This window comes from Cupressus sempervirens, chromosome 2 (genome assembly GCF_028749045.1).
Source record: "Cupressus sempervirens isolate cs-2001-9-10 chromosome 2, ASM2874904v1, whole genome shotgun sequence".
NCBI classification, from domain to species: domain Eukaryota; kingdom Viridiplantae; phylum Streptophyta; class Pinopsida; order Cupressales; family Cupressaceae; genus Cupressus; species Cupressus sempervirens.
In genome coordinates this window covers 540,159,208-540,165,788 of record NC_143119.1, presented here as the reverse complement: position 1 = coordinate 540,165,788, position 6,581 = coordinate 540,159,208, and positions in this window count along the sequence as shown.

Genomic DNA, 6,581 nt, shown 5'->3' with positions numbered 1-6,581 from the left:
TAACTCTTTTTCTGGCTAACGGCCAAAGTTTTCGAATCGACTCAGCTACCCCAACTCGAATTGCCTCGAGCCTTAACCGCCTCCATTTTTTTTTTCGCTCGACTCATGTAATCGCACTCGCCTTGATTCTGAGTGGCTCGAGTCACTTACATGATCCAAAACTGGGTAACTTTTTCTTTTTTCTGTTTTTTGTCAAGTCCCAAAGTTTTGAACTCGAATAGAGTCGGATGCCCCGACTCGAGTCGTCTCCAAATTTTTCGCACGACTCATGTCACCGTGCTCGACTTGATTCTAAGTGCCCCGAGCCGTGTACATGATCCAAAAGCGGTTAAATTTTTCTTTTTGGTTAACGCCCAAAGTTTTCAACCCGACCCGCCTCGGCAACCTCGACTCGAAGCGCCTCGAGCCTTAATGGCCTCCAATGTTTTTGCACGACTCATGCCACCGTCGACTTTTCGCTTGAATCATGTCACCCAGGGCACCTCGATGCTACGTGACCCGAGCCCTGTGCGCGATCCAAAACCGGGTAACATTTTTTTTTGAACTCCCAAAATTTCATTCTTTTTTGCCTTACGAGGCCTATCATGATCTCTTTTTATAAAGAAAATTCTCAAATCGGATCATTTCGGCTACCCTACCTCGAATCTGGCTAGCTAGGCGTAACGCCTCGAGTCGGCACGGCAATACGTGAACTGAAACTTGTGCGTGATCCAAAAGCGGGTAACTTGTTTTTTTTTTTTTTTTTTTGTAATGCCCAAAATTTAGCGCTTTTTGCTGTACAGGGCCTCCCATGATTTTTTTTGTTTTTGTTTTTTTTTTTTTTCCCCTCGTCGACCCACTCTGGCGACCCAGTCGGGTCGCCCGAGGCTGGGGCGACAAAGATGGGTTGACCTAGTCGGGTGACCCAAGTTGGGTCGACCCAGGCGTGCGATCCTGGCTGGGGACAGCAAGTCGATTCTATAAGTTTGCTTGCCAATTTTGCTAGCCAGGTCGGCTCACCAAGTCATCTAACCATGTGGTCTTTGCCAAATCAAGAATTGACTCTTTAAGTCCACTCACAGCTCGTCAAGCCGGCTCACCAAGATGACTTACTGTCTCGCCTCACCAGGTTGCCCCACAAGGTCGCCTCTTCTTTAAGACCGCTCACCATGTCGGCTCCCCAAGTCACCTCACCAAGTTGACTATTCAGGTTGCCTCACCAAGTCGACCCCTTAAGTTTGCTCACCAAGTCAGCTCCCTAAGTCAGCTCACCAAGTCGAATCACCTAGTCGTTTTACCACCTTGCCCCAGCAGGTGTGCTCGCCAAGTTGCCCCACCGAGTTGCTTCTCTAAGCCCACTCACCATGTCAGCTCACCAAGTCGGTTGTTCAAGTACGTTGCCAAGTCAACTCTTTAAGTTCGCTCACCAGGTCAGCCCGCCCAAGTTGCCTCTTTAAGTTCGTTTGCCAGGTCAGCCCGCCCAAGTCACATCAGCGGGCTAACTCGCCGAGTCACCTCACGAAGTTGACTCTTTAAGTGCGCTCACCAAGTCAGCTCACCAAGTCGACTCACCATCTCGCCTCGATAAGTTGGCTTGCCGAGTTACCCCACCAAGTCGTTGCCTCTTTAAGCCCGCTCACCATGTCAGCTCGTCAGGTCGGCTCACCAAGTCGACTAATCAAGTAGGCCCACCAAGTCGCCTCAAGGATAGCTCCTCACCATGAGTCGCCTCACCATGTTGACTCTTTGAGCCCACTCGCCAGGTCGCCTCACCAAGTCAACTCGAGTACGTTGCCAAGTTGACTCTTTAAGTTCGCTCGCCAGGTCGACTCGCCAAGTCAGCTCACCATGTCATCTCAACGAACCAACTCACCGAGTCGCCTCACCACGTCAGCTATCTCATACCACTCGCCAAGTTGCCCCACCAACTCGCCCCGTTAGGCCCACTCACCACCTCGCCCCGTTAGGCCCACTCTCACCAAGTGGACTCTTTAAGTCTGCTCATAAAGTCAAGCCACCAAGTACTCTCACCAAGTCGACTCTTTAAGTCCTTTCATCGAGTCACCCCACCAAGTACTCTCACCAAGTCAACTCTTTAGGTTCGCTCATAGAGTCACCCCACCAAGTTGACCCTTCAAGTGCGTTCATCAAGTCACCCCACCAAGTCGACTCTTTAAGTTCATTCATCAAGTCACCCCGCCAGGTCAGCCCACAAATTACTCTCACCAAGTCGACTCTTTAAGTTCGTTCATCAAGTCACCCCGCTAGGTCGGCCCACCAAGTGGACTCTTTAAGTTCGTTCATGAAGTCACTCTGCCAAGTCGGCCCACCAGGTCAACTCTGTAAGTTCGTTCATCAAGTCACCCCGCCAGGTCAGCCCACCAACTACTCTCACCAAGTCGACTCTTTAAGTTTGCTCACCAAGTCACCCCGCCAGGTCGGCCCACCAAGTACTCTCACCAGGTCGACTCTTTAGGTTTGTTCATCAGGGCACCCCACCGAGTACTCTAACCAAGTTGACTCTTTAAGTTCGTTCATCAAGTCGCCCCGCCAGGTCGGCCCACCAAGTCGACCCTTTAAGTTCGGTCATCAACTCACCCCGCCAGGTCGGCCCACCAAGTACTCTCACAAAGTCGACTCTTTAGGTTTGTTCATCAATTCACCCCGCCAGCTCGGCCCACCAAGTTCTCTCACCGGGTCGACTCTTTAAGTTCGTTCATCAAGTCACCCCGCCAGTTCGACCCACCAAGTACTCTCACAAAGTCAACTCTCTAAGTTCGTTCATCAAGTCACCCTGCCAGGTCAGCCCACCAAGTACTCTCACCAAGTCACCCCGCTAGTTCGACCCACCAAGTTGACTCTTTAAGTTCGTTCATCAAGTCACCCGGCCAAGTCGGCCCACCAAGTCGACTCTTTGAGTCCGTTCATCAAGTCACATGACCAGGTCAGCCCACCGAGTACTCTCACCAAGTTGACTCTTTAAGTTTGTTCATCAAGTCACCCGGCCAGGTCGGCCCACCAAATCACCAAGTACTCTCACCAAGTCGACTCTCTAAGTCCGTTCATCAAGTCACCCCGCCAGGTCGGCCCACCAAGTCAAATCTTTAAGTCCGGTCATCAAGTCACCCCACCAAGTACTCTAACCAAGTCGATTCTTCAAGTGCGTTCATCAAGTCACCCGGCCAACTACTCTCACCAAGTCGACTCTTTAACTATGTTCATCAAGTCACCCCACCAAGCACTCTCACCACATCAACTCTTTAGGTCCGTTCATAAAGTCACCCCACCAAGTCGACCCTTCAAGTGCGTTCATCAAGTCACCCCACCAAGTACTCTCACCAATTTGACTCTTTAAGTCCTTTCATCAAGTCACCACACCAAGTACTCTCACCAAGTCAACTCTTTAGGACCGTTCATCAAGTCACCTCGCCAAGTCAACCCTTGAAGTCCGTTCATCAAGTCACCCCACCAAGTCGACTCTTTAAGTCAGTTCACGAAGTCACCCAACCAGGTCGGCCCACCAAGGACTCTCACCAAGTCGACTCTCTATGTCTGTTCATCAGGTCACCCCATCGAGTACTCTCACCAATTCAACTCTTTAGGTCTGTTCATCAACTCACCCCACAAAGTCGACCCTCTAAGTTCGTTCATCGAGTCACCCGACCAAGTTGACTCTTTAAGTCCTTTCGTCAAGTCACCCCGCCAAGCTGACTCTTTAAGTCCGTTCATCAAGTCACCAGAATAACTACTCTCACCAAGTCGACTCTATAAGTCTGTTCATCAAGTCGGCCCACCAAGTACTCCCACCAAGTCGACTCTTTAAGTCCGTTCATCAGTTCACCCTGCCAAGTACTCTCACCAAGTCAACTCTTTAGGTCCGTTCATCAAGTCACCCCGCCAAGTTGACCCTTTAAGTCCGTTCATCAAGTTGCCCCGCCGAGTTGCTTCTCTAAGCCCACTCCCCATGTCAGCTCACCAAGTTAGTTATTCAAGTACGTTGCCAAGTCAACTCTTTAAGTTTGCTCACCAGGTCAGCCCGCCCAAGTCGCCTCTTTAAGTTCATTTGCCAGGTCGGCCCGCCCAAGTCGCATCAGCGGGCTAACTCGCCGATTCACCTCACAAAGTTGACTCTTTAAGTGCGCTCACCAAGTCAGCTCACCAAGTCGACTCACCATCTCGCCTCGATAAGTTGGCTTGCCGAGTTACCCCACCAAGTCGTCGCCTCTTTACGCCCGCTCATCGTGTCAGCTTGTCAGGTCGGCTCACCAAGTCGACTAATCAAGTAGGACCACCAAGTCGCCTCAAGGATAGCTCCTCACCATGAGTAGCCTCACCATGTTGACTCAATGAGTCGCCTCACCATGTTGACTCTTTGAGCCCGCTCGCCAGGTTGCCTCACCAAGTCGACTCGAGTACGTTGCCAAGTCGACTCTTTAAGTTTGCTCGCCAGGTCGACTCGCCAAGTCAGCTCACCATGTCATCTCAACGAACCAACTCGTCGAGTCGCCTCACCACGTCGGCTCTCTCATACCACTCGCCAGGTCACCCCACCAACTCTCCCCGTTAGGCCCACTCACCACGTCGCCCCGTTAGGCCCACTCTCACCAAGTGGACTCTTTAAGTCTGCTCATAAAGTCGAGCCACCAAGTACTCTCACCAAGTCGACTCTTTAAGTCCTTTCATCAAGTCACCCCACCAAGTACTCTCACCAAGTCAACTCTTTAGGTCCGTTCATAGAGTCACCCCACCAAGTCGACCCTTCAAGTGCGTTCATCAAGTCACCCCACCAAGTCGACTCTTTAAGTTCATTCATCAAATCACCCCGCCAGGTCAGCCCACAAATTACTCTCACCAAGTCGACTCTTTAAGTTCGTTCATCAAGTCACCCCGCCAGGTCGGCCCACCAAGTGGACTCTTTAAGTTCATTCATGAAGTCACTCTACCAAGTCGGCCCACTAGGTCGACTCTGTAAGTTCGTTCATCAAGTCACCCCGCCAGGTCAGCCCACCAACTACTCTCACCAAGTTGACTCTTTAAGTTTGCTCACCAAGTCACCCCGCCAGGTCGGCCCACCAAGTACTCTCACCAGGTCGACTCTTTAGGTTTGTTCATCAGGGCACCCCACCGAGTACTCTAACCAAGTTGACTCTTTAAGTTCGTTCATCAAGTCGCCCCGCCAGGTCGGCCCACCAAGTCAACCCTTTAAGTTCGGTCATCAACTCACCCCGCCAGGTCGGCCCACCAAGTACTCTCACAAAGTCGACTCTTTAGGTTCGTTCATCAATTCACCCCGCCAGCTCGACCCACCAAGTTCTCTCACTGGGTCGACTCTTTAAGTTCATTCATCAAGTCACCCCGCCAGTTCGACCCACCAAGTACTCTCACAAAGTTGACTCTCTAAGTTCGTTCATCAAGTCACCCTGCTAGGTCAGCCCACCAAGTTCTCTCACCAAGTCACCCCGCTAGTTCGACCCACCAAGTTGACTCTTTAAGTTCGTTCATCAAGTCACCTGGCCAAGTTGGCCCACCAAGTCGACTCTTTAAGTCCGTTCATCAAGTCACGTGACCAGGTCAGCCCACCGAGTACTCTCACCAAGTCGACTCTTTAAGTTTGTTCATCAAGTCACCCGGCCAGGTCGGCCCACCAAGTCACCAAGTACTCTCACCAAGTCGACTCTCTAAGTCCGTTCATCAAGTCACCCTGCCAGGTCGGCCCACCAAGTCGAATCTTTAAGTCCGTTCATCAAGTCACCCCACCAAGTACTCTAACCAAGTCGATTCTTCAAGTGCGTTCATCAAGTCACCCGGCCAACTACTCTCACCAAGTCGACTCTTTAACTATGTTCATCAAGTCACCCCACCAAGCACTCTCACCACGTCAACTCTTTAGGTCCGTTCATAAAGTCACCCCACCAAGTCGACCCTTCAAGTGCGTTCATCAAGTCACCCCACCAAGTACTCTCACCAATTCGACTCTTTAAGTCCTTTCATCAAGTCACCACACCAAGTACTCTCACCAAGTTAACTCTTTAGGACCGTTCATCAAGTCACCTCGCCAAGTCGACCCTTGAAGTCCGTTCATCAAGTCACCCCACCAAGTCGACTCTTTAAGTCAGTTCACAAAGTCACCCAACCAGGTCGGCCCACCAAGGACTCTCACCAAGTCGACTCTCTAAGTCTGTTCATCAGGTCACCCCACCGAGAACTCTCACCAAGTCAACTCTTTAGGTCCGTTCATCAACTCACCCCGCAAAGTCGACCCTCTAAGTTCGTTCATCGAGTCACCCGACCAAGTCGACTCTTTAAGTCCTTTCATCAAGTCACCCCGCCAAGCCGACTCTTTAAGTCCGTTCATCAAGTCACCAGAACAACTACTCTCACCAAGTCGACTCTATAATTCTGTTCATCAAGTCGGCCCACCAAGTACTCCCACCAAGTTGACTCTTTAAGTCTGTTCATCAGTTCACCCTGCCAAGTACTCTCACCAAGTCAACTCTTTAGGTCCGTTCATCAAGTCACCCTGCCAAGTTGACCCTTTAAGTCCGTTCATCAAGTCGCCCCGCCGAGTTGCTTCTCTAAGCCCACTCACCATGTCAGCTCAC